Source organism: Myotis myotis, unplaced genomic scaffold, assembly GCF_014108235.1.
Source record: "Myotis myotis isolate mMyoMyo1 unplaced genomic scaffold, mMyoMyo1.p scaffold_m19_p_13, whole genome shotgun sequence".
Lineage (NCBI taxonomy): Eukaryota > Metazoa > Chordata > Mammalia > Chiroptera > Vespertilionidae > Myotis > Myotis myotis.
This window is the reverse complement of record NW_023416317.1, coordinates 17,498,752-17,521,818: the sequence shown is the minus strand read 5'-3', so window position 1 is coordinate 17,521,818 and position 23,067 is coordinate 17,498,752. Positions and strand designations below refer to the sequence as shown.

Below are 23,067 nucleotides of genomic sequence, written 5' to 3'. Positions count from 1 at the left end.
AGCTCCTTGAGGCAAGGGTCTGTCTTACGTTTTTCCTTCTGTCATTCCCGCTGTCTGTCTTTGCTCTCATGGGAGGCTCTTTGGCTGTTAACAGGACGCAGGTAACCATTGTCTTCCCCAAGGAGGAGAGCAGTAAAGTAGGCAACACCCTGATTTCTTATGCAAACTTCTGGCTGAAGGAGCATTTTCATTCTGAATTCTTGTATGTACTTTTCTTGAGTCTCATGTAAGAAAACGCCATTGACTCTAATCTTTTTTTTTTTTTTTTTTTAAATATATTTTATTGATTTTTTACAGAGAGAAAGGGAGAGAGATAGAGAGTTAGAAACATCGATGGGAGAGAAACATCGATCAGCTGCCTCCTGCACATCTCCCACTGGGAATGTGCCCGCAACCCAGGTACATGCCCTTGACCGGAATCGAACCCGGGACCTCTCAGTCCGCAGGCCGACGCTCTATCCACTGAGCCAAACCGGTTTCGGCGACTCTAATCTTGATGATAGTAATAAACAAGGCCAGCCTGTCTTGTTTGCTACAGTCTTGTGCCTGATGCATGACACCCATGCATGGTAAATGTTTACTAATAACCCAGTGCTGAAGTTAACTTTACCTGACTTTTATTATTGTTGATGTCAAAAATTACACTTTAAGATTACACCATCTATACAGGATCTGTAGGGAATAACAGTTTCTCATTGTGGAACTCCTTTGTTGCTCACCTGATCTCACATCATGTTGGACAAAGGATCTAGAGCAGCGGTTCTCAACCTGTAGGTCGCGACCCCTTTGGGGGTCGAACGACCATTTCACAGGGGTCGCCTAAGACCATCGGAAAACACATATATAATTACATATTGTTTTTGTGATGAATCACTATGCTTTAATTATGTTCAATTTGTAACCATGAAATTTTGGGTCACCACAACATGAGGAACTGTATTAAAGGGTCGCGGCATTAGGAAGGTTGAGAACCACTGATCTAGAGAGATGTGCAACCCCTTCTGTAGTCAGAAAATTTACCAATGTTCAGACATTGAAGTCTCCCTTAAGTAATTTATTGGTTTTACTTCATTGAATGATACCAACAATTCATGTACCTTCCAGAAGAGAGTTGTGAGCCTGCTTCCTCCTCACCAGAGAGTTGATGCCTCAAGTGTTTGATTACTGAGGAAGGAGACCCTACAGTCTAGGATTAATGTAAAGGGTGTCCCAAAATTCATGCAAGAAGTAATTTTGATAGAAAACACAGGTTTATCATTAAAAATTGTAAATTTTTTTATTGATTCATAAAGTATACAGTATAGGGTTATGTATGGAATAGTATATCGGGTAAATGGCCTCCACGGCTTTGCTGGCACATACGCGCTCTTTTGTTGAAATTTTCCATGACCGTTTTGCATAAATGTGGCTGAATTTCGATGAGGCTCATTTTCATCTTGATGGCTTGGTTAATCGACAAAATTGTCCCATTTGGGGTTCAGAAAATCCATGAGTGATTGTTGAGAAACAAATGCATCCACAACGTGTCAACTGTTTGGTGCGGATTTTGGGCTGGAGGCATCATCGGACCATTCTTCTTCGAAAATGCGGCTGCTCAGGCAATAACAGTTAATGGTGCTCGCTATCGCGACATGATAGTCCAGTTTTTTGTGCCTAAATTGCAAGATATGGATGTGGACGACATGTGGTTTCAACAAGACGGTGCCACATGCCATAAAGCCCGAGAAACAATTCAATTACTGCATGAGTCATTTCCTGGTCGTGTAGTTTCCTGTTTTGGTGATCAGAATTGGCTGCCCAGATCATGCGATTTAACACTGTTGGACTTTTTCTTTGGGGTTTTTTGAAGTCTAAGGTTTATGCCAACAAGCCCACAACCACTCACGCCTTGAAGGAGGAAATTGAGCGCCGTATCAACGAAATTCAGCCACATTTATGCAAAAACGGTCATGGAAAATTTCAACAAAAGAGTGCGTATGTGCCAGCAAAGCCGTGGAGGCCATTTACCCGATATGCTATTCCGTACATAACCCTATACTGTATACTTTATGAATCAATAAAAAAATTTACAATTTTTAATGATAAACCTGTGTTTTCTATCAAAATTACTTCTTGCGTGAATTTTGGGACACCCTTTACAAGATGAAGGGTAGGTAACACAGCCACCAATAGAAAACGCTGTCTTAGTAAAAAATAAAAAAGGTAAAGCCAAATGTCTACAGTGCAGAACATCCTCACTAACAAATAGTTGATTGCGATGAAGAGCAGGCAGTGGACTAAGCTCCGCATAGTTACAGCCATGTCTTGTCTATATCACCTGGGGTGCTTAGGCAGAAACAAAGGCCAGAGCTTTTGCCGATTTTGCTGATCTGGATTGTATCAGAAATCCTGAGAGAGGGAGGAGTTCTGGTTTATGGGTTTCTTTCTGGTTGGGAAGAGTGTGGCCTGGGCAGAGTACTGAAGTGAGACCTAGCCATGTGTCCTGAGCCAGTCAGTAAACCTAACTGAGCCTCATTGTGCTCCCTTCACACAGGCAAAGCATCATGAGGTGATGTTTGGATTAAGTGAGAAAATGTGATCCTTTGTGGATGACGAAGTTTTATGAAAATAACGTGATGTGGTGGTATTGCATACTTGCTTGCCAAGACCCCAAACTTGAATAACTGCAATTATCTTCTTAGGAACCTGCACCCATGCAGCCAAGCATGGCTGAAAATGTCATTTAGCTAAGATGATTGGTGATAATTAAAATGGTCACTAACTTCAAGTGACAAATTAATGTTACCGGCATTGATACTGTCTTTAATCAAGTCCATTGTCTCTCATTTTTTGACACCAATTTCATATATTATCCTCTCTCCTTACACCTCCTTTCCATCCTCACTCTCTGCTCATGGCCTTCTCATTTCCTTTAAAAAGTTGAAGCCACCAGAAGAGAACGTCTGCAAGCTCCCACTGCCACTTCCACCCACCTGCCTACATTTCTGTGCACAGGCGCCACTGCCCCTCCCAAAGGCAGCCGCTCACTCGCACTCCACCTTGCACCCAGCCTTGCCTGTTCAAGTTCTCCTGCTCGCTCTGCTTTATTGATTTATTCGGCTATCCTGGTTGTTTCCCATCAGTACCTAAACATGAGGTTATTATGTTTCCCATTGGGACTCCAACCCTCTCTTGATCCCTTTTCAGCTACTACCCCATTTCCTTTTTTCTTCTATAGCTGAAATTTGCAACTTCTTTTCTGTATTCTCTGTTGCATATTTTTCTTTTCACATTCCCCTTTGAGCTCATCTAATCAGGTTTTTGCTACCACCACTCCACCCAAACTGCTCTCATCAAGATTCCTACTGATCTTCCTGTTGCTTAATTCAGTGGTCAGTTTTCAGCTGACTTTGTACTTGATTCAGCTAAAGTATTTGCCACATGCAGCACCCTTCCTCCTTGATGCACTGTCTTCTCATGGCTCTCAGGAAGCCATGTTCTTTGGTTTCTCCCTGCTTCACCTGGGACTCCCTCTCAGCCTCCTTTACTGATTCCTCCTCGACCTCTTCATGTTGGCGTGCTCTGGGACGCAGCCAGAGGGCCCTCCTCTTGTTTCCATCAGCACTCCCTCCCTCAGTGATCTTACCCATCTGTGATTTTATATGTATCCAGAAGCTGATATGCTACGTGCTCCAGCTCAGCCTTCACTTCTGCACTCCAGGCTCGTGTATCCACCTGCCCTCAGAGAAGCAAGCCCTGTCCCGCTCGCCCTGTGTGTCCTCCACCACCAACGAGTTGTCACTGTATTCTCTGGTTGGTGGTTGCCATCTCTGTGCCCTCCACTGGAATGGAAGCTCCACAAAGGAGGTCTTTTGGTTTACTATTATAGCTGTAGCACCTAGAACAGGGGTGGGCAAACTTTTTGACTCGAGGGCCACAATGGGTTCTTAAACTGGACCGGAGGGCCAGAACAAAAGCATGGATGGAGTGTTTGTGTGAACTAATATAAATTCAAAGTAAACATCAATACATAAAAGGGTACGGTCTTTTTTTTTTAGTTTTATTCATTTCAAACGGGCCGGATCCGGCCCGCGGGCCGTAGTTTGCCCACGGCTGACCTAGAAGGATAAATGTGTTAGGTTGCAATATTCAGTGAAGACTAATAATTCACTTATATGTCCTGTTTCAGCTCTCCCTATGTCCAATGGTACTTTAACCCTTCATTGATGGTTTTTGTCTCTAAAATCTCTTCTTTTTCTCTGAACCCAGAAAAAGATAGATGTTCATATACGTTATTAGCTACAACTGTGCCAGGCCCCAATTTTAAGTGCTTCTCATGTTTTATTTTTTTCCAACAACTTATATGCGCTATCATTAAAATTCACTTTTCAGGCAAGAAACAGGTAGGTTAAATGCATCTAAGATCACAATGACAGTTAAATGCCAGGGACTCAGGGTTTGAACACATTCTGGCTCCTCAGAATACATGATTCATAGTAACTGCCCTCTGAAATAATCCCAGTATTACCATACTAGACCCCCATCCAATTTTCTGAAAGCCAATAGTGACCCACTTATTATTCTCATAGCACCCAGTTTTATGTGCAGAATAACATACATCCTTGCCACAAAAACTGTTAGGGGTGACGTGTTCACTCTTAATGGAGTTGTGCTAGAACTACCTACTTACTACTAGATTACTCACATCTCCACAAACTTTAAAACTACACCCCTACTAAGCCTGTTAATATTAATAATCCACTTATTATGAGACCAGTGTTTCTGATCTTTTCCCCTCCAATTCCTAGCAATTACCATTTTATGTGCCTCAGGCATGAAACAGCTCTGGCCACCGACACAGGCATCAAACTAGGATGAACTAAGAACTGTACATCTGCTTTGCCCCTGATTGATATAAGAGCAACACCACCAATCAGGTGTCTCCTTGCCCATTGCCAGGGAGTTCTAAAATCTCTTAATCCATTTGGCAAAATATCATTGTTTCTGGACAACCCTGTTTAATTGATCTCAGATGTTTTAGTATGCAGTATTAAGTATATTTTCATGATTGATTTAGGGAGGCCATTGAAGAAGTAGAAAGATGTTTGACTTTAAAGCCAGGCACTTCTGAGCTTAAATTCTTGCTCTTCCACTAAATAGCCACAGAACCTTAGTCAAAACATAGCAACCCTAGGCCTTCGTTGTCTCATTTATGATGTGAAATGACATTTCTATATTAGGGCTGGTAGGATAAGTTAAAAGTAGAATATATGAAGCGCATCTAACATAATTCTTGGCACATAATAGGTATTCAGTAATAACTATTAGGTTACTGTCCTTAGCTGTACAGATGAGCTTTATAATTGCTTGCAATTCTAATAATCTTGAAATTAAAATTTTGCTATTTTCTCCTTTTAAATGTTGGCAATTGGTCTTTGGGTTGAAAACATAATTGTCTAATATAACATTGTTTCTGTGGTAAAAATTAGATTTGACTTATGTTATTCAACTTACAGAGTCTTTTTCAGGAATTTACTCTGCTACAGAGTTCAAGGACTGCCTTTCAGTAAATTTTACTTAACTAGAATGCTTAGGAATGGAATGTTCTGGAGGAACTGAATCTCCCAATTAATGAGAAAGGAACTCATTTCATGGGGGAGGCTCTTTCTAAAATGCCTTATTTGTACACTAAGCATAACTCCCAAGTGTACAGTGAGTGCACAGTAAATACTTGGTTACTTGTCTTTGACCTAGAGACACTCACCTGATCTCTTCTATATTGAATTGCCCTGAGTTATAGAAAGTGTAGGTGATGCTGCTGAATACAAACTCAACATAGGCCTACAAATATCTTAAAAAGAGCCTTTCGGCTCTGAATTCTAAATGTCAATAGTAGCCACATTCCTGATAATTACTTATTGCTTGTACCTACTTAGAGGAAGGATTGTAGATGGCCCTAGTTCAAAGGAAGCTAAACTAAGAAGTCTAGACACTGCATGCAAATGCACCTGCCCGTGTTCCCGTGCACACAGGGGGGTCTCTCTCTCTCTCTCTCTCTCTCTCTCTCTCTCTCACACACACACACACACACACACACAGTTACATGATTAAGAGCAAACTGTTGAATTCAATATACAGTCCAATATAGATCATAGATCACTGGGCAATATGTGGCAAGTGCCAAATTAACAGGATGCATGTAAGCTCTGTGATTTCAAAGAAGGAATGATTAGCAAAGGCTAACGAGGGTCAGAGAAGGCTTCCTGGGAAAAGTGAGATTGGAGCTGGCACTAGAAGATGAGTCGGATTGTGCCTCGTGATACAGCTTCTGAGGTTGTCCGGCCAGAGACGAGGGGATGGCTCTCAGGCCAGTCCATACCCACCTCTGGGAGGACTGGGCAAGTCTGGTGATTGCTTTACAGCTTCCCAGGGGAAACAGCTCATTATCCCTAAGTCATATCCTATTTGTCACTGTGATTTAGTGTTTTGTGGACTTTGGGTCAAGACTGAGGGTGGTTCTTAAGTTGGAAGGGCAGGAGAGGGAGTTTCGGACCAAGTCTGTTGTGGGGATGTGTTTGAACCATTCGTTTCCTGTGTGTGTCTGACTCTTCGGAGGTGGGCTCATGAGGGCAGCCTCTGGCTGTGGTTTTCCCTCGGGTGATGTCATGGATGATTCTGTGGGAGAAGGAGAAGGGGAGTCAGGCTTCAGACATAAAGAAACATGGCACCATTCATAAATCCCCCACCCACTGAAAACCAAACACAGAGATTATGCTACGTGGCAGGGATGGGAGCAGTGGGGTGGCAGGAGAGAGCTGTTGCACAGGGTTGCGCAGAAGTAGGTTTACAGTTGTGAGCACTTGAAACTCAGAGTGTATTCTTGTATTATTATTTATTAGTTATTGTATTTTTTCCATACAAACAACTGAAAACCTACTTTGCCCCACCCTGTATATTGGTGTACTTTCTCAACTCAGGATTGTTGACTGGGAGACGGTAGCTGTCATAGCTGGTTGTACTAGCTGGGGGTGTCTGGCCAAGAGCCCACAGTCTTGTTCTGGCTTCATGTGAGTCATGAGGGGCTCTCTGTTGGTAGAGGCTGAGATGGGAAAGGAAGGGCCATTATTGTCACAGGGTAACAGGCACACTTCTCCATGGCAGCTGCGATGTGTGCTTAGGTTACACGACCCTAAACAGGAAAATAACCTTGTCTTTTTTATTGAAGCAAAATTGACTTACAATATTATGTTAGTTTCAGGTATATGACAGTGATTCCATATTTATATACATTAAGAAGTGATCACCATAAGTCCTGTCACCATAAAAAGTTAGCACAGTATTACTATGTTCTCTATGCTGTTCATTATATCCCTAGGATTTATTTATTTTATATTGGAGGTTTACACCCTTTAATTCCCATCACCTATTTCACTCAGGCCTTCCACCTCCACCATTCCTCTGGTAAACCACCAGTTTGTTCTATCTATGAGTCTGTTTCTATTTTGTTTTTGTTTTTTAGTTGACATTTAAGTGAAATCATACAGTCTGACTTATTTCACTTAGCGTAATACCCTCAAGGTCTAATCCTATTGTTGCAAATGCCAAGGTTTCATTCTTTTTATGGCTAGGGTGCGTGTATGTAACATGTTCTTTGTCCATTCATCTATCAGTGGACACCTAGGTTGCCTCCATATCTTGGCTATTGTAAATAATGCTGCAGTGAATATAGGGGTGCATATCTTTTTGAATTTTTTTTGATAAATATCCAGAAGTGGAATTGCTGGATCATATGACAGTTGTATTTTTAAGTTTTTGAGGAACCTCCATACTGTTTTCCATAGTGGCTGCGCCAATTTTCACTCCCACAACAGCGTGGAAGGGTGAAATAACCTTGTCTTTTTAGAATCTCCCCAATTTCAGTGCCTCTCTGTATAAGACAGTGAGCTTTTTGCAAAGGCTCACTCATGCAAAAGTATAACCCATGTGACAGTGATCTTGAATCCTAGATGTTGTGCTTTGGTAAATACCCAGACCATTGCTGGTCCCTGGCCTGCTTGTTCATTGCTCTCTAAATAACAGGTGGTGGGGGGTACTGCTGGCTCTGAGCAATTGGTTCTCATAAAATTTCCTGGAAGTGCCTTAGACATCATCCTGTTTTTTGCAAATGAGAAAACTACCTCCCAGCCTGTGGATGGATTTGTTTGAGGTCAACAAGTTCTATTTGCTGTTGACTAAATTTATATATCTACCCCGCCCTCTTGGTCATCTTGACTTGTATGTTTCCAAGGCTCAAACTTGACATTTCCCGAATGGACCCCAGCTCCCGCTCCAGGCCTGGCCACCCCAGCCTTCCCTGTCCTAGCAGCTGGCATTTCATCCACCTCAGTGCTGACACCTCAAGTCTGGGAATTTCTTGGATTCTTCCTATTCCTGATCCTACCCTCAGAATCATCAGCCAGTCCTTATCTCTCTGCCTCTGGGTTTATCTGGAAACTCTCTACATGTCTTCATCTCTGTGACCACCTCCCTAATCTGAACCACCACCATCTCTTACACCTTCAGTCTCTTCTCCGCTCAGTGGCCAGATGGTCTTGTAGAAACAGATCTGAGCATGTTACTCCCTCCTCTAGGTCAGTCTTATGTGAATCCAATGGGCCTTCCGTTGTGGTCTGTGAGGCTCCGTGTGACCCCTGCCTCCCTCCCACATCCTGACTTCTATTTTCTTTGCCTGTGATGCTTCAGCCTCATCAACATTATCTTAGATTCTTTAAAATAATAAGCTCTAAAATTAAATGAACATTGTGCATATATTTTTTACTATTAAGTCTATTGCAAAGCTACATATATTTTTAAATTAAAATACAATATTGAAGGAGAGAACAAAATATAAATGTTCACTTAGATTATTATATAAATAATGCAAAATATTGAGAAATGTAGTTTAATGAAGACTCAGTTTGAGCAAAATATGCATCTCTTAAGCACAGCATTTCTTTCATTGCCACGGAGTGAGAATCTAAACATTCTGTGACTATACAGAGGTCCTTCATTTCTTGGTGTGTTCAGGGAATTCTATTCCTTACATTTGGGGGGATTGCCTGGGCAGGAGCTGACAGCTGTGTGCAGTGTGTGGAGGAGGAGGAACCCCAGCCCGGGGAGGGGACTCCCCTGCATCCACTGGCCTCAGGGATGGTCTGTGGAGGTGGAGGTGGGTAGCACAGTGGCAGCTGGGGAGGGGAGGGAACAGTGCTGCTTCAAGACCCAAGCCCACTCCAGGGAGGGGATCACCAGGGCTTGGCTCTTGGCCTCCTGGCAGGCTTAGAAAAGCTCCTTGTGAGTGATTTTATCATCGCCTCTTCTAGGGACTTGAGTGTTTTTAGCATCTCTGCCATTGCCTCCTCTTGCCTGAGCATTTGGATCTCTCTTCCTTCAGTTCTTAGACCAGGGAAGTCATTTCCTGCCTCAGCATCCAGCAGGTCCTGGCCCACTTTCTGTAAGCGTTCATAAGGCGGGTGTACTTAATGACCCCTTGCACCTGGCATCATCCAAGGATGACCCGCTCCTCACACACTCCTCTTCCGCCGCGCTCAGCACCTCAGTGAGTTGGCATTTCTCCTCATTCTGTAAGGCCAGTGCTTTGTGAGTCTGACTATAAATACAAGACCCACCAAGCAGCCGATGACAGGTGGACACACCAGTGTCTACCACTGGAGGACGCGGGAATGAGGTGTGGACGCAGACCATGGGGCAGCTCCACCGCCACCTTGCCCAGCTCCACAGAGGACCATAGCCCCTCCCGGGCCATCTGCACAGGGACTGCCCCGTCACCAGGGAGCCTCCTGCCACAATATTCCACTCAGAACCCCAGCAAGGGCCTGATTAGTCATCAGTGATATGGTTGGGTTGGGGGGAGATTTGTAAGTAAAATATCCTTGTCTCTATGGCTACCTAACAAACATTCTCCTTTATTTCTAGCTGTATGTTTTGTATCAGTATAAATTAAAAGATAGTCAAAATATTTTTAAAAAGCTCTGATTGCCACAGAGCTTTCAAATGTATTCTTTCCACCCAGAAACTCATTTTTATCCATTAGTTTCTCACTTAAATGTCGCTGCCTTTAGGCCAGTGGTTCTCAACCTGTGGGTCGCGACCCCTTTGGCGGTCAAATGACCCTTTCACAGGGGTCGCCTAAGACCATCCTGCATATCAGATATTTACATTACAATTCATAACAGTAGCAACATTACAGTTATGAAGTAGCAATGAAAATAATTTTATGGTTGGGTCACAACGTGAGGAACTGTATTTAAAGGGCCAGGAGGTTGAGAACCACTACTTTAGGCCTTAGTTAATTCCTCTACCTAACAAGTTCTCCTATATTTGTCTCTATCATGATACCTGGCATCATTTACAACCGTTTATTGGTTAATTCGGTTATTTCCTATAGTGGTTGCTGTCAGGGAAGGGCCTGTGTTTGTTTTGCTCACCCATGTGATCCCCCCCTTTTCTCTCCAACTCAGCTCCTATTTCTCTGCCCTTTATTCCACTCAACACTGGTTTCCTTGCTGCTCCTCAAACATGCTGGGCTTGCTTCTGCCCCAGGGCCTTTGCACTTGCTGGGCCATTTGTCCAGAAGGTATTTTAACCCAGATATCTGCATGGCTGATTCTCATTTTCTTTACTGAAAAGTTGTCTTTTTGGTGAAGACTTCTCTGGTCCCTGTGTCTAAAACTGTACCCACCCTGACACTTCACTGCCCTCCAGCGCTTTATTTCTCTCCCTCAGAACTGCCGCTGTCTATTACAGGGCGCATTTTGCTGATTTATCTTACTTACTGTCTGTCTCCCCCACTAGAATGAAAACTCCATGAGTTTCTGTTCTGGTTTGTGTTTTGTTTTGTTTTGTTACTTCTGTATGCCCAGTATCTTAAATAGTTTGGGGCACATGGTACTCTATAAATTTTTGCTGAATGAATGAATAGTTGCATAAATAATGTATGCTCAGTGAATGGTACATAGTGGGCACAGTACGCTTCTGTTGTAGTGAGCTATACATAAAATGTACCATGTTAACCATTTTTAAATGTACAGTTCAGGGGCATAGATATGCTGACATCGTTGTGCAACCCTCATCACCATCTGCTCTGTAAGCTTTTCTGAAATGAAAGCATCCAAGAGTAAGTGAGCAACTGAATGAATGTAAAGCAGGTTTACAATGTCGGTCTCTTGACTTGGGGCCCAGTGTTCTCTGCACTGCATTGTGCTAAGGAGGAGGGAGGGTGAGATGAGTCCCAGTACCATCTTAGGAGGCCTGGTGGCTACAGCGGAGATGCTCAGCAATGTGGCACATGTTCTGTGTGGCTCCTCTTGTAAGTGACGAGGACCCTACGCCGTGCTCCCTTCTCCCCGCCACGCACACCTATGTCCCTTCTTCCTGACCTGAGGATGTGACTCACTTCCCACCGTGGGACGATGTGAAAGGGAGGTGCTTCTCCTTCGAACCTTTCTTTTGGGTCCCACATCAGGAGAGGACCCCGGCTGCCTCCCTTCGTGCCCCCAAGAGACTGTGCCACTGATGGCAGGGCACTGCTGATTTTTGATTCTAAAATAAACACAAAATGTTAAGTGCAGGTCAAAATCATTGGCTATGGAATTCTCCCAGACGGATGGGAGAGAGGGTTGTTTCAAGCCCGGAATAGTTTCTTCTCACGGGCTTGGTGAATTCTGTAGAAACCTGCATTTCCATGCACTTCACCATTTCAGGCCCTTCCCTGCTGAAACCCACAAGGCAGGTCCCACTGTTCTCCATCACATGCCCTGCCTGGATCCCTCCGCGACCTTGCCATGGTGTTTTCCCTCCATGACCCCATTGCAGTCTTGAGATAGAAGGATAGGGCAGGCACAGCTCAGTGTTTGGGATCTTCTCTGCTGACTCCCTAGCATTGTGTGTGCTCCCTTGTGTGTGCTCCCTCGATGTTCCTGAAGCTGTGATTGTCTGGGATGCGGGGAGAGGATTAGAGTGCAGGCTCGACCCCAGAGGAGCTCAGTACAGTGTTGCTGCAGGTAGAGCTGCCCTACCTGCTACCTCACGCTGCCATGAGGGACAAGCTGGTCTGTACACAAAAAGGTGTGTGTGTGTGTGTGTGTGTGTGTGTGTGGCGTGGGGGTGCAGGTAAAGGCCAGGGGAGACTTCACAAAGGCATCTGTCAAGGCTAGAGGTCTGGTGGTGTGGCAGAGGGGGAGCAGTGAGGCAGAGAAGTCAGGGTGTAGGGCGGGGTTGTGGTTGAGTCAGCTTCCCATCTGGTTCTTGTCAGTGATAGGCAGGAACTGGATTTAATTGGGAGTATGTGCATCTCTGTTGTCAGCTGTAATCATTGGTTGTTTGGCTTGCTTCCTGCTTCACTGGGGACATTAGGACCTGTCAGGAAATTCCTGCGCCTGCACAGATGTGGTTGGTGCCCAGCCTTGCAGGGTCCAGGGTCAGTTGTCATGTTGCTGGTAGAGACAGTATTCAGTGTTACCTAAACTAGTAGGGTTACTCAGGGTAGAAATTTAACAGTGTCCTGGTAGATCGTTAAATGGTACTTTATGAGAGTCCAGACACACACACACACACACCAGTTGGTTTAAGCTATTTTAGTAGATTTTATTTTTACTAGTTACATCCACTTGAAAAATCACTAGTCTGTTCTCTTTATCTTCAAGGGTGCTAACCCTGGTAGTCGCTCATGTGATAAGACTTGGTGTTGGATCGTTACTTGCAGCATTGACAATACTTGTACCTCCAGCAGCGTGCGCACCATTCATTACCTCCTGATCAGCAGAAGTCATTAAGGAAACTTTGAATGCCTTACTGACAGGGGGGTGCTATCCCTTAACTGGCAAAGATTTTTCTGTTCTTAAAATTAAGCTCACAGCAAATAAACAGATGAAAAAAATATTAGTTATTTTGCTGAAATGATCTATCCTATTCCGTTTTCACTGGGAGGAAATTTTTGACTCGGGGGCAGCTTCCCTCTCAACCATGGAAACTTGACAACGCTGAATGGGCCTTGTCCCATCTTGGCTGTCTTTGTTCTCCTGGATGACTTGGTTTCAGCCAGATGCAGACCCGTGGAGGGACATACTGCTGTCTTTCAGTTGGGAAATGTTGCTGTTTGTTCCACCACAGTGGCCCCTGAAGAAGTTGGAAGATGCCACTCACATTGGTTAGATGACCAAAATAGTACGATGCCGGTTGGTTCAGTTGGTTGGAGCGTCGTCCCATACACCAGAAGGTTTCACTTGTAGGCCAGTATTCTTCTGGTGAGTGTATCCTATTAAATTTTCAATGGATTTGAATGCAATTTAGTCTCTGGATGTGATGATTCTCAGTGAAGTCTTCTGTGTGCAGAAATACTGAAAGCTGTCGTGTTCAGAGAATCATTCTCTCTCTAACGATTTCCTGTAAGAACCTAAGACTCTCTGCCCTCTGTCAGGCTAATGGTTTTTCCAGTCCGGCATGCTGACGCTGATTGTGGACTTCAGGGCGTCACTGTGGGAGGGCCTGGTGACCCTTTTGCCATCACCTTAAAAAGTTAGGGGTGTGGTTCAAATACGAGCAACTTCCCTTAATCAGCTCTTATGGAGCCATTATTCATATGATTCTTGAGTTTGTCTAAATTGCTTTCGCAGCAGTTTTTATTTTTGGCCTTTACCATCTGGCGGTACGTGGCAGCCAGTGTGAGCGCAGCGAGTCAGGATTTGCCCATGTCTCCCGCGATTTCCACACATATTCATGGGATTCGCTCAGCATTGATAAATGTTACATTGTTGACGCGTGTCTTTTAGACCATGTCCCTCTGAACCTTGTCACCAGTCGAGTTCACAATGATACTTTCTTCCCTTCATTTGCTGCAGGGGCTCTGCGAGCTGAGACCCTCTGCTGGGTAGCTCCTGTCTGAGAGTAATGAGAAGTGCATCAGAGTCCTGGGCTTAGTGTCTGCCTGCCCCCGGCCCCCCCCCCCCCCCCCCGGCGCTGTTTCCTGGCTCTGTGGTCTGGGTGCTTCACCAAATCTTCCTGAGGTCCAGCCGCCTCATCTGTGAGGTGTGGGTGACATGTACTGTCTCATAGAATTGTACTCATTTAGACTCCTAGTTGCAAGTGATAGAAGCCCAGTTCATCTTATGCAGAATGGGGGCGTTATAGCTCCTGCGGCTGGGAAGCCGGGCGGGGGGCGGGGGGGGGGGGCAGCTAACTTTGGTGTCACTAGATTCAGCTCTAACAGTGCCCATTAGAAGCTGACTCTTTCTTCTTCTTCTTTTAAATTCTCACCCAAGGATATGTTTAGAGAGAAGAGGGAGAAGGAAGATATCAATCGGTTGCCTCCCATATGTGCCCCGATTGGTGATTGAATCTGAAACCTAGGTATGTGCCCTGATCGGGAATCAAGCCCACAACCTTTTGGTGTATGAGACGATGTTCCAACCAACTGAACCAATGGCCGGGGCAGGACTGACTCTTTCCTTCTCTCTCAACAATGCCTGTCTTTGCTTGACTTCTTCCTAGGATGTGGTGCCAAGGGGCCACTGGCACCCCCAAATTCTTATCTTACCCACTCAGTCATCCAGCCAAAAGAGAGCCTTTTCCAATACAAAAATCAGAAAAGTCCCATCGTGGTCTCTGAATACTTGACTTAGAGCATAGTCCGTTCTTATCTCCCCCACCACCTTCTTTTTTTTAAGATATGTTTTTTATTGATTTCAGAGAGAGGAAGGGAGAAGGAGAAAGAGAGATAGAAACATCAATGAGAGGGAATCACTAATCAGCTGCCTCCTGCACGCCTCCCACTGGGGATTGAGCCTGCAACCCAAGCATGAGTTCTGACTGGGAATTGAACCCTGACCTTCTGGCTCATGGGTCTGTGCTCAACCACTGAGCCACACCAGCCGGGTTGTTCTTGTCCTTTTCACCATGGCCAGGGAACAGAGTTTTCTGGCCCTGCAGTGGCAGAGGAAAGGGTTCCCCATAGAGAAGAGGGTCTTTCCAGGAGAGTGGCAGGGCCTCCACAACAGTGTGAGGTAACGAGTGGCTCCCCCGGCAGAGAGCCTCATGCAAACAGAATTCCCTGTGGATGGAGTCCACTCCCTCTTATTTTACTACCCAGGGAATGCAACTTCTTTATATTGGCTCTAAAGCCACTTTAACCTGTGAAGGTGATTCCACCTTTCATACCTCTATCAACTTTTAATTCGACTTACCCTTAACCTTGAAATGTTTTGATAAGATCTATTTTAAGGGAGGCAGGGCAGAGGGAAATTTCAATTAATCTTCTTTTGTTATTCAGTCAAAAATTACTCGTGGAGAATCTACCATATACAAGATACTCTGGAGTTCTGGGAGGATGGAAAGGAACAAGGAAAAGCCCCTTTCCAGGGTGTCTAACTGGTGCAGGTCATGTGTGTAGTCACTGTGCTCTAAGGTAGGCTATGGGAGAGTGCTGTCAGGGGAGTGGAAGCTATCGGGAGCACACAGTAGGGCAGGAGCCCCTCCAGCTGGGAGAATGCGGGAGGGCCCTGTGGGGAGGTGGCATCGGAGCTGAGCCTGGAAGGCGGGAGGTGGATTATAGGTGTGGGATGTAGGGGGCAAGATGGGGTGGCAGGAAGGGGTGGCGAGGGATAGGGAGCTGATTCATTCATTCTTGGGTTCGCTTTGTTCGAGGGTCTGTGTGGCACTGGGCATTCGAAGTCAAATAGCAGTTCCACGCTCTAGTAGGGGAAGAACATCGCAAAGAGTTGCAGGTGCCCAGACAGAGGTCTGCATAGGGCCTGGCTAGGGCATGGTGGAGGGCACCACTGACTCCTTCCTGATGGTGCAGGGTGTGAACCAAGGCCTGGAGATGGGATGGATGGTGAAAGATGAGTGTGAAATGATGAGCAGTTTTGCATTTCTGGGGCAGGAGGTTCACCAGAAGGAGCGGAGGTGGAGCAGGCAGTAGAGGGCCTTGAATGCCCGTTCAGAGGTTTGGCTGGGATTTTTAGGCCAGGGATGGGGAACCTTTTTTTCTGCCAAGGGCCATTTGGATATTTATAACATCATTCGAGGGCCATACAAAATGATCAACTTAAAAAGTAGCCTGCTATAACCCATGGACACAGACAATAAGGTGCTGAAGGCCTGGGGCCAGGGGGCGGGGGCGGACTGGAGGGGGGGTCAATGGGAGAAAAAGGGGGACACATGTAATACCTTAAACCATAAAGAATTATTAAAAAAATAAATACATACAATTCAGTCTAGGAGGTGGAAAAAAAATTAGCCTGCTATATTTGGTCAAGCATATAATGCTTTGGCAGGGCCAGACCAAATGATCTTTCGGGCCTTATAGGACCCACGGAGTTCCCCACCTCTGCTGTAGGCACTGTTCTCCCAGGCAGGCGTTGTGGGGAGTGACCTCTGCAGCTGCTTGGGCCCCCGACTTGGCTTAATGCTCTGCAATTATCTTGTTGAAATTCTCAGTCCTCTTTAAGTCAGGGCCCCGCATTTCCATTTTGCGCTGTTACCTCCCCCTCCCTCCCCCCTCCCCCCGCATCACCCCCAAGTTACATAGTCTGGGAGGTGGTGACATGGTATGTCTAAACCAGTGATGGCGAACCTATTATTAAATAGGTTCCTCTGACACGCGAACTCATTTTTTTTGGTTGATTTTTCTTTGTTAAATGACATTTAAATATATAAAATAAATATCAAAAATATAAGTCTTTGTTTTACTATGGTTGCAAATATCAAAAAATTTCTATATGTGACACGGCAGCAGAGTTAAGTTAGGGTTTTTCAAAATGCTAACACGCCAAGCTCAAAAGGTTCGCCATCACTGGTCTAAACTGTGCTTGAGGTTGTGTCCCGCTGCAGTGGGGAGAGAGCAGGGGCAGAGGCGGGGCGGGTTGAAAAACTGTCCCAGAGTTTTGAGGAAGAGAGATGAAGGGCTCCATGAGGATGTATACTGAGGATAGAGAGGGGATGCCACCTGTGGTTGCCAGGGCTACAGACTGGATGGGAAGGGCAGGGGCGAGAGGAGCAGAGTTGGGCACAGGGACTTCTGCTCAGCGCTGTCCCCTGAGGCAGGGACTGACTTCCAGTGGATCAGGCTGGTTTTCCAAACTGAGACTAGAAGACTGTCTTAATATTTCCACTCGCAACAGTAAGCGAAAGCTGACATTGGCAGGCTCATTCAGGGAATGCAAAATAACCAGAAAAGACATTCGGAGGCATTCTGGAATCCAACAGATGGACCAAGCAATCCTGTTAAAAACAGTAAATCACAGCTCGAACTTCAGTTAATCATAATCATATTTCTCTCTTCTTATTTAATTTTGAGACATCTCCCTAAGTAGTCTGCTATTTTGGTTTCTATTACTTAAAAGACCTTGTTATTATAAAGCGCCCTGCTTAGAGGTGCCCGGCACATGGCCTGTGAGCCAAAAAACCTGAGCATTTAGGAAACGGTCTTCTCTCTGAGGGTCGGAAGTGGTGATTCGTCTCTGACAAGGATGATGCATGAGTGAATTTACTTCCCCTTGTGCAGCTGACATAGAAATGAACACAACTGTGTATTTACCCTCTGGTTTTCAAAAACACTCTTCGAGAAAATAAAGGTGGTGCTGAGCTTTGCTTAGGGTCCCGCCCAGAAGCGGACAGGCTGCATCCCCGGAAGCAGGTGCTGGGCAGTGGGGAGGAAGGGCTTGCTGTTTTAATACGGCGCTTGGTTTCCTGTCTGGCGCAGACATAGACAAAGCACTTTTGATGCAAGGACAGAGGTCAAGGCGGTGCCGTCCAGCCCCAGATGCTGTGCCGGGGCATCTTGAAATCGAGGAAGCAGCTCAGAAGGCACCAGGGGTGAGGCTCATGGGAAGATTCAAGGGCTCCACTCCAGCCTTGTGGACAGATGGGTGTCCTTTTCACATGTTGATCAAAGTCTGGGCCCCAGGTGGGTACAAAGGCCACTGCAGCTCTTCCTGTCCTGGTGGTGTCCCCTGGCCCCTGGTCATCCAAAGTGGCCTTCACTAACTCGTGCACCTTTCCTATTTGGTACCATCCAGGTGTGCCATACGCTGAGCATGGAGATTATTCCTGCTGCCCTTTAAAGGGGTTGTGGAGGAATACCTGGTGTCATAATTGGGAGCCCGTGCAGTTGGTGAGGTGAAAAATGAAGCTGCCCTTGTTTTGGTCGTTTGCTCTCAACCATTACGATGTACTTGATTTCACCGCACACTCCTGCACGGCTGCGCTGACAGAGTACGGGCTCTGGGGCCCGGATGGTGAGCACCGCTCAGGCGGAGGTACATGTAGACACTTGGCCAGTTCCTTGTTGTCTCCCACGGCACAGAGTATCTTGCTCTGTGCACAGGAGGCACTTGCAGTTGAATGAACCCTGTGGTACTTGTCTGGAGAAAGATGCTCACCATCTGTAGAGTGTGAATGGAGGCTTCCAGGCACAGGGGCAGCATTGTGCTATAACGTCCTCATCATCTCCCTTGGCCTCTTTTGGCACCTAAACTGTGAAGGCAGACCACTGCCAGCTATTCCCCAGTGCCTAGGGCAGGGCTTGGCTCAGAGCAAGTACTTAATAATATTTGAGTGAGTGAAGAATGAATAGGATACACCTGTCTTTCTTACATTATTGTCCAAGTTCATTTCTAAAGATCTTTGCTTTCTCTTTCACCTCCTGCTCCCCCTCCCCTCCAATTCTCAACACAGTGATTGACACACAGCAGTCATTTGGTATTTAGTAAGTGGCGGTAGGTACACTGACGAGGATTAGAAAGTCTGGATTCCAGTCCAGGCTTGCCCACTAGTCTCGAGACCTTGGTTAAGGAGGCCGGGCATCTGTCTGGGCCGGCGGCAGAATACTGCTTTGTAAAATGGGGCTACCCGTTGCTGCTCTGCATATGCACCTCGGAAGAAAGGAGGGTTGTGGAATGCTGGGAAAGTTATGTCTCGTACCATGGGAGCACTTGTTCTTGTTACCGAAACATGTTGGAACCCCACTTATAGCATGTGCAGGTAATGTGTGCGCACTTCTTTCCCATCCACCCTGAGAACCGGTGGCTTTATTTTATCTAAATAAGTGGAGAAATGAATCAGATACACTGTCAGTGAGAAAATTTGGAAGTCACAGTAAAGTGTAAATTTGAAAACAATAATTACCCATAAGAGGGAGCTGAGAGACAAACACTAAGAACCTTGTGGAATATTTTTAGCGCATTTTCCTAGGCAGGTGCGCACACAGGCACACACGATGCGACGTTAGTCATCTAACAGTTATTTTTGTATCGTTTTCTGAAGTATGTGGCTGTGTTAGTCAGCGCGGACTGCTATGACAAACACCATTGCCAGGGTGGCCAACACGACATTTGTTCTCAGAGATCTAGAGTCTGGGAAGTCCAAGATCAAGGTGCCAGCCGTGGTGTCTGGTGGGAGCCCACTTTCTGGTTTGTAGGTGGACGCCTTGCTGTATTCTCACATGGACGAGAGGGATCATCTGTCTATTCTTATGGGAGCACTAATCTCCTTCATGAGGGCTCCACCCTACTGACCTCCCAAAGGCCCCGCCTCCCGATACCATCACATTGGGAATTAAGTTTCAACCTACAAATTTCTGAACGACACAGTCCATAGCAATGGCTGATTCCAGGAGAGGAAAGAGCCTTGTCTTGTCATTTCTCCTGCCACTTGCTCAAGCCCGGTCTGGTGTGAGTCAGAGCAGGTATTTGCTAAATACCTAATAGATTTCTAGAACTCCAGGGCTGGAGAGATTCTGAGCTATAATTTAACATTCTCATTTTAAATACAGGGAACCTGAGGGCCTGGGAGGAAACAGGCCCAGGGCCCAATGGCAGCAGCGCTGGCATTCCGAGCCCTGCCTGCTCACTGCCACTCCCTGCGAATGAGTTAAAGTGCAGGTGCCAGGAGGGCCATCAGGTTGGCACTTCTGGCAGCCAGGCCAGTGTCTGCGTCTCCAGGTTTGTGGGCACTGCTCTGTCTCGGGATAGTGTCTGGATATCGGAGCAGCTGTCTCCAGAGGAGCCTTTGCGCTGCTCTCACACCGTTCTGCTGATTTTCCGTGCCAGCCCACATCTGGGGCTCCCTCTGGCATCGCCATTTGTATTGTATGCAGACTCCAGGCTTGATTTCTCATTCGAGTCTTGGTGGGAATTTATTCGCCTATGTTTCTCCTTCGACTATCTTAACATGTTCCTGTCCTCGCCTTGCCGTTCGAGCACAGTGGAAAGGGGTCCTCCTTTCGGCAGGTGGTCCGTCCCTCACTCTCTCACAAGTGTGTAGCTCTGCCCCTCCCTTTCTGTGGCTGTCTTATGAGCAGTCTTTCACTCACTAGCAAACATTTCACATTTAAGGCCCCCTGTGTGGAAAATTCAGCATCTGTGAGCCTCCTGTCTTGAGTAATCTGAGTCTGAAGAGAGATGACATGAATATAGGAAGATTTTAGCTCAATTTATAGAATTTATAAAGAGAGGGGCAGAGACAGTGCCCTGGATGCTCAGTGGCAGGAGGCCTTCCTCATGGTCACTGGGGTTAGGGAGTCCGGTAGGCAAGGCTTGTAAAGCAGGATGACTTGGAAAGAATGAGAGGGTTTGAGCATTTGGAGGCTGCAGGTAAAGCTTCCAGGCAGAGAAGGGAGTATGAGATGAGAAGGGCTGTGGTGAGTCCCTAGGTGGGGTAGGCAAGAAGGAACTTGGGGAATCCTGGGGTCTGGGACTCAGCAGAGGCAAGTTGAGTCTTTGCTCTGAGAGCTGTGCCTCATGGCCGCCTCATCTCTACCCGCCTTCCGCTTCCAGCCCCCCACCTCCTGCTCCAGCTCCCCACCTCCCGCTTCCAGTCCCCCACCTCCTGCTCCAGCTCCCCACCTCCCGCTTCCAGCCCCCCACCTCCTGCTCCAGCTCCCCACCTCCCGCTTCCAGCCCCCCACCTCCTGCTCCAGCTCCCCACCTCCCGCTTCCAGCCCCCCACCTCCCGCTTCCAGTCCCCCACCTCCCGCTTCCAGCCCCCCACCTCCTGCTCCAGCTCCCCACCTCCCGCTTCCAGTCCCCCACCTCCTGCTCCAGCTCCCCACCTCCCGCTTCCAGCTCCCCACCTCCCGCTTCCAGCTCCCCACCTCCTGCTCCAGCTCCCCACCTCCCGCTTCCAGTCCCCCACCTCCTGCTCCAGCTCCCCACCTCCCGCTTCCAGCCCCCCACCTCCTGCTCCAGCTCCCCTCCTCCCGCTTCCAGCCCCCCACCTCCTGCTCCAGCTCCCCACCTCCCGCTTCCAGTCCCCCACCTCCTGCTCCAGCCCCCCACCTCCTGCTCCAGCTCCCCGCCTCCCGCTTCCAGCTCCCCACCTCCTGCTCAAGCTCCCCACCTCCCGCTTCCAGCCCCCCACCTCCTGCTCCAGCTCCCCACCTCCCGCTTCCAGCTCCCCACCTCCTGCTCCAGCTCCCCGCCTCCCGCTTCCAGCCCCCCACCTCCTGCTCCAGCTCCCCGCCTCCCGCTTCCAGTCCCCCACCTCCTGCTCCAGCTCCCCACCTCCCGCTTCCAGCCCCCACCTCCTGCTCCAGCTCCCCACCTCCTGCTTCCAGCCCCCCACCTCCTGCTCCAGCTCCCCGCCTCCCGCTTCCAGCTCCCCACCTCCCGCTTCAGCTCCCCACCTCCTGCTCCAGCTCCCCACCTCCCGCTTCCAGCCCCCCACCTCCTGCTCCAGCTCCCCACCTCCTGCTTCCAGCTCCCCGCCTCCCGCTCCAGCCCCCCACCTCCTGCTCCAGCTCCCCACCTCCCGCTTCCAGCCCCCCACCTCCTGCTCCAGCTCCCCGCCTCCCGCTTCCAGCCCCCCACCTCCTGCTCCAGCTCCCCACCTCCCGCTTCCAGCCCCCCACCTCCTGCTCCAGCTCCCCGCCTCCCGCTTCCAGCCCCCCACCTCCTGCTCCAGCCCCCCACCTCCTGCTCCAGTGCTGGTGCAGCTAGTTTTCCTCCGGGGTGGGGCTCCTGACGGGTCCATGGACTGCACAGGAGCCTTTGCTGGGTTTCAGGTGACCTGGGAGCTCCCTGGACTTGTGTGCATGGCTCTATATCTGTGTGCACTTTCCCCCTCCAATTTTCTGAGCAAGAAGGTTGGCACTTGGGTCAATTTTAACAACTTATTTTAAGAATTCCCAAATCGTCAGGTTTATTGGGGAAAGTTGCATTCAGTGTGCAAGCCTTCACGTTCTCAGGCACAGTTCACTGACCTCCTTAGACTGCACCCCTGATGACCAGGACTGTCTCTTGTTCTTTTCTTCTGTCCCCACCCACACCACCCTGTCCAGAACTTGGCCTTGGGCACATGGCTGTTGGTAATGTTTGTTCAGGGAATAAATAGCTTTGATGTGGATATCAGTCCACATGTACGCTGACCTGTGACAGAGTGGACGTTTAGACCAATGGGCCACCTCTAGGATCCCGAGGCTCGCCCTATGGGGAGCAGTCCTTTCCAGGCTGGTCTCCCTGCCTGGACCCTCCTGATTCAGCCCAGGGACAGGGCTTGGCACATCCTGCCAGCAAGCTGAGGGCTGGGCCTGTCTGCCCAGCACCGGCCAAATGCAGTCTGAGCTGTCTTCTCTCAAAAGGGCTCTTATGCCCCATGATCCCCAGGTGTAACGCTGGCCCCGAATGTTCCTCTCTACCTGTTGCTGTGTGCTGGGGATGCTTGGGAACCTCCTCTCACCAATCCTGACCTGAGAACGGCTTGTGCCAGCAGCAACCCATGCTCGTCTTAGTCTAAGCCAGGATTACCTGTAGCTGTAGGGCTTCTGGTGACTCCGCACCGTTTCCAATCAGGAGCTCCGCCAGGTGGACGTGAGGTGCCCAGCAGAGGGCGGGCCTCAGGCAGCAGCCCTGGCATTCTGTGACGTGGGTATGCATGTGAGTTGTGGCCCGTCAAGAGCTGCAAGGAGCACGATGGGCGGGGCATTGGTTTCCCTTTTGACTTAGACCTTGACTGCTGTAGAGCACGGTGGGAGAGGTCAGGGGGAGAGTGGGCCCTTCAGAGGATTTCAAAGTCATTTTTCCCTTTTTAGAAAAG

At 47.7% G+C, this 23,067-nt stretch overlaps 1 protein-coding gene and 1 pseudogene across 1 annotated transcript in view; one reads left to right on the top strand and one right to left on the bottom strand.

Moving 5' to 3' along the window:
• The window catches only part of LOC118668585 (voltage-dependent L-type calcium channel subunit alpha-1D), a 287,039-nt gene that overhangs the window by 166,728 nt on the left and 97,244 nt on the right, over positions 1–23,067 (top strand). The window lies entirely within an intron of this gene.
• Positions 4,799–4,943, bottom strand: LOC118668690 (annotated as a pseudogene).